General features: G+C 39.7%; 1 pseudogene; it reads right to left on the bottom strand.

Moving 5' to 3' along the window:
* Positions 1-3468: 3468 nt before the first annotated feature.
* On the bottom strand, positions 3469-6484 carry LOC132065981 (uncharacterized; annotated as a pseudogene).

The following is a 6484-nucleotide window of genomic DNA, read 5'->3' as shown; positions in this document are numbered from 1 at the left end:
CACATATCGAGTGTATATATACTTGTAGGGGAAAAAATAAATAATTCAATAAAATAGGTCGTTATTTAAAGTATGTAATCATAAAGAAATAATTAAAACGAGGGCGATTGAAGACATAACAAAATTAAGAAGAGTTTAAAACCTACTTTGCAGAAAAGCCTGCAATTGACCCTTTAATAAATAAACATTGCAATTACGCCAATCTTTGTAATTAATTGCATAAATATCCTCGCAATTAATTATTTGCAAGCGTAGCCTTATTTCGGTATTTAATTTAACCGATTAAGACTAATTTGCATCACCGTCCTTAGTTAATCCGTCCATGGCTTGGACATTTCAATTAAGGCCGTCCGAAATTCAGAAATTTACAAAATTGACCCCAATTGTATTGAACCATGAGTTTGGTTAATCATGAGGTGGTCATTAATGCAATTTAACAATAATTAGGCTAAAAATCATAATTTAAAATAATTTTGCCATAAGTGGCGCAAACATGCCTATATAGTAATAATTCAAAGCTCGAGGGGTAAAAGTAGTGAATTCTTTTAATTACTCAAATTCCTTGGATAAAAATAAATAAAATGCCTTTTATCTAACTTTCTTGATTTTTGCTGAATTAAATGAACAATTATTTGAAATTGTTCAGCTGCTGGTGAATTACAGAAAATACTGTAAAATGCTGATAAATTTCTAAATAATTAATAAAGCTTTGAAAGTGCCCCTATTAATTTATGGCAGTAAAAATGTTAACCTGAATAATTGTTTAAAATTATTCAAAATTTTTGCGAGTGTGCAAAATTACCTTATTTATTATCCAAGGACCCCGAGTAAGTAAATTAAATTATGAGAGGTTAAAAATCAGGTGTCAACAACTGCCCCTTCGGTGTTCGAGGATGGCGAGACCATCCCTGAGCAACAAAATTTGACTAACCCTGATTTTTGACCGACCCGATTCTTTTTACCCTTCAATTTTCATGCAAATCACATAAGTGTGGCCGGACCCGGGCTGCTGGGTTCCCTATGTCACGCCCCGAACCATGGCCTGAGCGTAACACGGCACTCGGTGCCTGACTGCATGTGACCGAGCGAACCACATGGCTTGCGGAATCATCATGAGGCATACATGAGTGGAAATATAACGTGAAGTGCATGATGAGCTTTTATAAAACATAGTAAGTCATAATATTAAACATAAGTGCTTGATTAAGTCATGAATGCGGACAATATCATAAATGAGCCAAACCGGCTAACCAACTCTGGAAGTCTAACATGACACTTGTCTTGTCTATGAAACCTCTAACATGAGTCTGAAACACGTAACATACTTGCTAGAACAAGGCCCCCAGCATACCTTTAGATGCAAAACTAACTAAGAAAGACAATGCCTAAACCCCGAATGAGGAGGGGCTCACCAATAAGCTGGTACGTGCAGATCCTAATGAGTAGAGGCGTCGTCCTATAAATCCGTACCTGTATCGTGAAATGCAGGCCCCCGGGCAATAAAAGAGGACGTCAGCATATTGAATGTACTGGTATGTAAAGCAACTGAAAGAAATAACATGGGACATGGAATAACATGATAAGAACTGAAACTGAAAACCTGGACATGAACATGAACATGAGCATGAGCATGAGCATGAGCATGGGTATATAAATATATATATAACATAAGTAAAACATGATAAGTAGGGAGAGCATTTCATAAACCGACACATGATATCACCACGTGGATACGTGGAGTCTGGTACCTCGCCGGACCAGCAGAGCCCCCATACCTTGCCAGGGTATAAGGTGGTAACGTGCCTGATGGATCCATTCAGTGTAAAATTAAGGTATCGTCCTAATTGGGCGGAGCGATCCTTGTCCTACGGTGGCTACGTAGTTTCAGGCTATCTGAGCCTTCTCGGTAATTCGTGCAACTCCCAAAAACATGAACATAATATAGTTGGCTAAGAAGCCCACGATTTTCGTAAAATAACTTGTAAATAACTTGTAATCGAGATTTCACGAAGTAACTTATAACATAGCTTGTATCATGGTTTCATGAGATAACTTGTAGCATGGTTTCATGAAATAACTTGTATTTAGCATGTATATTTCTTGTATCATGGCATGAAAGTAATTATATGATTTAATTGCATGAAAACTTTTAGACATAAAAGATATTCATGAAATAATCATTCTTAGTCAAAAACATGCATGCAAGAACCCATGGAATACAAAATATGGGTTTTCATGGATTACGGACAGATTCTCAATAATCATAATGAGTATCAAGAACACGATGATAGAATAATAGCAATTCAAACATAATATAGTCATAGATATGGACCTAGGGTTATCATGAGCATAGTATAGAATAGAAACCCTAGTTTTGTAATGTTTCATACTTTATGGATTAGGAGGCGTGGGGAAGAACAATGATGTTCCCACACGTAGATAGTAACTCTACATACCTTAGTCGCTCCAAAACTTGAATTAAAGACTTGAGCTTTGAAGAAGATTTCCAAAATCTTGAATTCTTGAACCTTGAGATGGGTTTTCTTGAAAACCCTAGTTTTGGAACAATGATTTCTTGCTTAGATTATTAGAGTATATGTTAGAATTGAGTTGGAAAGGTTTGTATTGAATTACCTTGATGTTTTGGATTGTTGCTAGGGCTTGGAATTGCGAATAATGAAATAAAAGAACTCAAGGTTTGAATTTATACAAAAGTGAGGCGGAAATTATATGGACATATTATACGGTCCGTGTAAAGTTATACGGTCCGTATAATATGACCATATTTTATCATGGCACAAATCAGAATGTCAGGTTGAGGTTTCTTGAAGTACGGACGACTTATACGGTCCGTATAAAATTATATGGGCCGTATAAGTAGTTCGTATAACATGACCAGTGAACGGACTGCTCTGTACTCCTTTAGTAAAATGGCCATAACTTTTTGTACAGATGTCCCCTTGACCTCCATAATATACCGTTGGAAAGGTATTTCAAAGGGCTACAACTTTCATTCAGGAAGTTTTGCCCAAATTCCTAATTAATAAAGGGGTTCTGGTCATTGGAAGTAAGACCTTCTACAAACTCACTTGCAAACATGCCCCGTAGAGTGGCTTCCAACTTTGCTTTGCCCAAAGACATTTCTTATGACTTGATTAGTTTTCCAAAAACTTCCTATAACCCTCATATTGGTTCCATTATATTATCATCTTATGAGTCAAACCTTCACCCGAAACTATGAGGTGTTACAATATCTCGCCCTTGGGATCATTCGTCCTCGAATGATGGGTCATGGTTAAGAATATGGCTGGACATGGCTTGACTACATGAACGTGAAGGAAACATGACATGAAACATGGAGACTGAACTAACATGACATGGTTACATGGAAACGTGAACACTGATACATGAACATGGGCACGGGATACATGACATGAGTGTGAAACATGAGACATAGCATGACATAGGCTATGGAAAGTTGCCTTGAGAGTTCTCTGCTTGCTCTTCGAACAAAAATGGGTACTTGGACTTCATATCCTCCTCGGCTTCCCATGTAGCTTCCTCAACCTTCTGACTCATTCACAGGACTTTCACTGAGGCTACTTCCTTAGTTCTTAACTTGCGAACCTGGCGGTCAAGAATGGCTATGGGGATCTCCTCATAAGTCAAACTATCCTTAACTGTTATAGTATCAACAGGAACAGCAAACGACGGGTCCCCTACACACTTCCTCAACATGGACACATGAAACACGGGATGTACAACAGCCAAATCTTGTGGCAACTCAAGTTCATAGGCTACTAGACCGACCTTTCGCAGAATTTCTATGGTCCAATATATCTGGGACTGAGCTTCCCTTTCTTGCCAAATCTCATAACACCCTTCATGGGTGAGACTTTAAGGAACACCCAATTGTCAACTGAAAATTCTAAGTCCTTTCGCCTCATATCTGTGTAAGACTTTTGGCGACTCAGAGCCGTTTTCAAACGCTCCTGTATTAACTTAACTTTATCCATAGCCTGGTAAACCAAATCTGGTCCTAACAACTCTGCTTCACCAACTTCGAACCAACCAATTAGTGATCTACACCTTCGCCCATACAGAGCTTCAAACGGTGCCATCCCAATGTTAGCATGATAACTGTTATTATAGGAAAACTCGATGAGAGGTAAATGGTCATCCCAATTACCTTTGAAATCTAGGACACGTGCTCTCAACATGTCCTCAAGGGTCTGAATAGTGGGATCTGCCTGGCCATCTGTTTGTGGATAAAAAGCTGTGCTGAGGTTCACCTTGGTACCCAATCCTTTCGGAAAGGATTTCCAGAAGTTTGCTGTGAATTGAGCACCACGATCTGAAATAATAGACACTGGGGTCCCATGCAATCTGATAATTTCATTAACATATAACTTGGCGTAATCCTCTGCTGAATCTGTGGTCTTGACTGGCAAAAAGTGCGCCGATTTAGTAAGCCGGTCAACGATCACCCAAATAGAGTCATGTCTTCTGGCTGAACGAGGTAGACCTGATACAAAGTCCATATTGATCATTTCCCATTTCCAGACAGGAATATCAATATTCTGAGCCAAGCCACCAAGCCTCTGGTGTTCGGATTTCACTTGCTGATAATTCGGACACTTAGCTACAAAATCTGCCACATTCTTCTTCATATCGTTCCACCAATAAATCTCCTTAAGATCATGATACATCTTAATGGAACCGGGTGAATGGAATACCTGAAGTTGTGAGCTTCTGACATGATTCGCTCTCTGAGCCCATCTATATCTGGAACACACAATCTACCTCGGTATCTCAAGGTACCATCATCTCCCCCTTGCTCGAAAGCCGTCGTATTATGCTTGTGAATCCCCTCTTTCAGCTGCAACAAGTAGGGATCATTAAACTGTTTCTCTTTGACTTCAACCACTAAAGAGGAAAGGGCTCTATTCTGAACAACTACACCACCATCCTCGGAGTCCAAAAGTTGAACTCCAAGACTAGCCAAACGGTGAACTTCCCTGGTCATAACTCTCTTATCTGCATCAATGTGGGCTAAACTCCCCATGGAACGCCGACTAAGAGCATCGGCTACAACATTCGCTTTCCCCGGATGATAAAGAATATCCACGTCATAATCGTTAAGCAATTCGAGCCATCTCTTTTGCCTAAGATTCAGCTCCTTTTGCTTGAAGACATACTGAAGGCTTTTATGATCTGTGAAAATATCAACATGCACTCCATACAAATAATGACGCCATATCTTAAGTGCAAAAACTACAGCTGCCAACTCTAGGTCATGAGTCGAATAATTCTTTTCATGAACCTTGAGCTGACGAGATGCATAAACTACAACCTTACCATGCTGCATTAAGACACATCCGAGACCAACTCCCGAAGCATCACAATAAATCACGAACCCTTCGGTTCCTTCTGGTAGCGTCAAAACTGGAGCAGAAGTCAATCTCTTCTTCAACTCTTCAAAGCTTCGCTCACAAGCATCTGACCATTGGAACTTAACCTTCTTCTGGGTCAACTTAGTCAACGGAGCAGAAATAGAGGAAAATCCTTCAACGAAACGTCTATAATAGCCTGCCAGACCCAAGAAACTCCTTATATCGGAAACTGAAGTGGGTCTGGGCCAACTCCTTACCGCATCAATCTTCTGAGAATCAACTTTAACACCTTCTCCTGAGATCACGTGGCCTAAGAATGTCACTGACTTAAACGAAAACTCACACTTTGAGAATTTTGCAAAAAGTTTGCGATCTTTGAGAGTCTGCAACACTATTCTGAGATGTTCTGCATGATCAGCCTCATTACGGGAATACACTAAAATATAATCAATGAAGACAATGACGAATAAGTCGAGATAAGGCTTGAAGACCCTGTTCATAAGATCCATAAAAGCAGCTGGCGCATTTGTCAATGCAAATGACATAACAAGAAATTCAAAATGGCCATAACTGGTTCTGAAAGCGGTCTTTGAAATATCACCTTCCTTAACCTTTAACTGATGTTAGCCTGATCTGAGGTCAATCTTGGAATAACATTGGGTGCCCTGAAGTTGGTCAAATAAGTCATCTATTCTAGGAAGAGGGTACCTGTTCTTAATGGTGACCTTGTTCAACTGACGGTAGTCTATACACATACGTAAGGAACCATCCTTCTTTCGGACAAATAAGACTGGCGCACCCCAAGGCGAAACACTGGGCCTAATAAACCCCTTGTCAAGAAGATCTTTCAATTGGCCTTTTAACTCTTTTAACTCTGCTGGAGCCATTCTGTACGGTGGAATAGATATCGGCTGAGTATCGGGAAGTCGATCAATTCCAAATTCAATCTCCCTGTCAGGAGGGACTCCTGGAAGATCTTCAGGAAAGACCTCTGGAAATTCATTTACAACTGGGACGGACTGGAGAGTTGGAGTCGGCGCATTTGAATTCTTGACTCGAACTAGGTGGTAGATATAACCTTTGAAAATCAT

The sequence above is a fragment of the Lycium ferocissimum genome, chromosome 8 (genome assembly GCF_029784015.1).
Source record: "Lycium ferocissimum isolate CSIRO_LF1 chromosome 8, AGI_CSIRO_Lferr_CH_V1, whole genome shotgun sequence".
Classification (NCBI taxonomy): Eukaryota; Viridiplantae; Streptophyta; class Magnoliopsida; order Solanales; family Solanaceae; genus Lycium; species Lycium ferocissimum.
The sequence above is the reverse complement of the archived record's forward strand: the minus strand, read 5'-3'. Positions and strand labels throughout refer to the sequence as shown.